Source organism: Chiloscyllium punctatum, unplaced genomic scaffold (assembly GCF_047496795.1).
Source record: "Chiloscyllium punctatum isolate Juve2018m unplaced genomic scaffold, sChiPun1.3 scaffold_1396, whole genome shotgun sequence".
Lineage (NCBI taxonomy): Eukaryota > Metazoa > Chordata > Chondrichthyes > Orectolobiformes > Hemiscylliidae > Chiloscyllium > Chiloscyllium punctatum.
In genome coordinates this window covers 1-2,821 of record NW_027311130.1, presented here as the reverse complement: position 1 = coordinate 2,821, position 2,821 = coordinate 1, and the positions used below count along the sequence as shown (strand labels likewise).

The 2,821-nt window shown below is 43.0% G+C and overlaps 1 non-coding gene across 1 annotated transcript; it reads right to left on the bottom strand.

Annotated features, from left to right (window-relative positions):
• Positions 1–690: 690 nt before the first annotated feature.
• On the bottom strand, positions 691–809 carry LOC140475093 (5S ribosomal RNA). The gene has a single exon (XR_011959680.1). It is a non-coding gene; the product is annotated as a 5S ribosomal RNA (ribosomal RNA).
• Between the last annotated feature and the right edge of the window lie 2,012 nt (positions 810–2,821).

Sequence of the window (2,821 nt, the reverse complement as noted above, 5' to 3'; positions counted from 1 at the left end):
GTTATTTCTCTACCTTGGTCAACTTGTAACTAAGGCACAGTGATGTCAATTAGATCGAACCATTCATCACCATTTGTGCCATTATTAGGCCGATCTGTTTGTGAAGGCTTCGGATGTTAGAGAATAAGCCTTGATTTTTGTACCTGGCATTTTAAATACTCCCTCTTTACACTTATCTTATTATTTGCTGCTGATGTGTAATAATAATCATTACAATGATTGAACTTGCTGTGTTTGCTGACCCATTCTTCCTGCCGTAACCATATCGATCCACCGTTGTATGAACTCGACCGGTGAGTGCAGATATTGTAAAACACCCTTCACCTGACAAGCCCTCACCACAACGTTGTTGCTTTCAGACCCTATCCACACCACTAGTTAGACGATTGTTAGAAAACAGGGGAACGCTGACATCGATCAGGGAAGTGTGATCATCGAAAGTGAGGCATCACTTAATAAAAATCACGGTTTGTGCTCTTCAATAAAATACTTGCTGCTTTGGTGTTCCTGGTGCGTTTGCTCCAATCTCAAGCAGTAATGATGTGTTTGTGTATTGGGGGAAGAAGCTGAACAATGAAATTGGGCAAGAAAAAGTGAGACAGAGAGACGAAGCGAGTAGTTAATAGGACGTTGCTTGATGAATGGGAGTGTGAGAGTGCGAAGCTGTGAGCAACCTCTGGTGGCTGCAAAAGCCTACTGCACCTGGTATTCCCAGGCGGTCTCCCATCCAAGTACTAACCAGGCCTGAGTCTGCTTAGCTTCCGAGATCAGACGAGATCGGGCGTTTTCAGACTAGTATGGCCGTAGGCACAGACTGCTTCCATTTCTGCTTCCTTAAAGGCGCACACTGCTGCATTTACAACAACATTTTGCCATTCAATCATCCTGCACCAAAACATTTCTTTTTCCTTTGCCTTTCTATTCTCCCATCTCCATCTTCAGTTCCTCTACTTCACCCTAGACACACACACACACACACGTTTATTACACAACAGGATCAACTCTTTCACACTCACTCCACTCCATTTCATTACATGCCCATCCAAACTGCTTCACAAATAAACTCCTTTCCAAATTATAACCACAGCAACATACACACACCACAACGCTGTTTAGCCCCTACAACCTCTGCCTCCATTCAAACATCATGGCTCAGCTCTTGCCCAACTTCATATACAAGCCTCTGGCCCTTGGTACTGTGAGAAACAAAGCTCACACACCTCAATAATTGCAGTCCGAGACAAAATCTGAATCAGTAGTGTCCTTTATTTTACACTTGCAAGTGGGTGAGATGTCCACTGCCTATAAGGTAGAGGACATACACACCAAGTTCAATTCATATAAATATTATGTATGATTTGATGTCTTTTGTTTTACATTGCTCCTCCCCTGTTTACATCTTCCACTTCCCTAAGACCGACCCCCTTTACCCCTGTTTATCTCTTGCCTTATCCGGCCCTGTCTGTGACAAAATGCTTATTCCTGGCCTCACAAGCCTGTTTGACCTCATCCTGCTGTAGGTCATTGTTAGGCATATTCTTTCTTCATCATTATCTACCCCCCTTCATCTGTGCCTTTCCCGAGGCCGTTCTGATCCCTATGATCCTTTTAATTGAGGTTTGTTCCTGTGTTTTTGTAAAAGTGGGAAGCAGATGTTTATACCTACTGTTTGTACAAGGGTATCTAGCTTAACTTCATCCCCTCACAACATCTTATCTATTTGCCCGTAATGTTTTAATGGCACATCTCATTCTAACATACAATTTTAGCTCATACAAAAACAATTATATATTTCCTCCACATCGTTCCCATTCTTGTTTACTCAGCTCGTGGCTAAAACAATTACACGCTGGTGTGAGTTCACTTTACTTTGTAAAATGGAATTGCAGAAGTAACGTTAATTTACCTATATCCCACAATTTCCCCCTTTTCTTTTAATTACTCTTTGTTATCTTCTGCATTTTTCTTTTCGGGGCACCTGTTTCATCAAGGCTGTTTCAATCAGTCTTTGGGTGAGCCCTCGTATAGAGGGTATGATACAACAGCCAATGGCCACCAATACCCCGACTACTACTATCAGGGAAGTAAGGATAGAAACCACCATCCCCTTCTACCTTCCAATCCAGGACTCAAGCCATCCTGTGAGAGATGTGTCTACTCCTGGATTCTCAGCCAATTCCTCTGCTAAGGTAGTCAATCCTCTTAAGACCCGAGCAATTGAACCATCAGGTGCAGTGTTATTAGGAATAAAGGTACAACAACTTCCTCCTAACATCACACACACACACACCCCCTTTTTCTGCTAAAACCCTATCAAGGGCCATTCTGTTCTCCCATGCCATCCTACTTGTCGCATCAAGCTGGTCTGATATTCCTTTAACCGCATCTCTTGTATAATTTACAAATCGCTGTTGATTATAGAAAATGTAATTTATCCAATCTACATTTTTATTAACTGTTACCCACCAGAAGAGAGCTGACTCAAAGCCTGCTGCAATCTGGTTACGAGCCTTGGATTCATCAGGTACCCCCCTAGGGACTCCTACCGCATCGAGACAAAGCCTGTCATCGAAAGAAGTGTCTAACAGTAATCTCTTACCCCTTCCCTTTTTCCCCCCTATCTTTTCCTTCTCAAATGCCAGGGTAAATGGAATTGCCAATTGTACAATTGCACATATCCCTCTCCAATCTGGAGGTAGCGTGGGTCTCAATATTTTGCCTCCACAGTCCCACCACAGATCCGCTCGGGGAACCTTTAGTGCTGAGTAGTTCCTTCCCTTCTCCGTTTCGGTAACATTCTTAATCTCTGTACATAATTTCA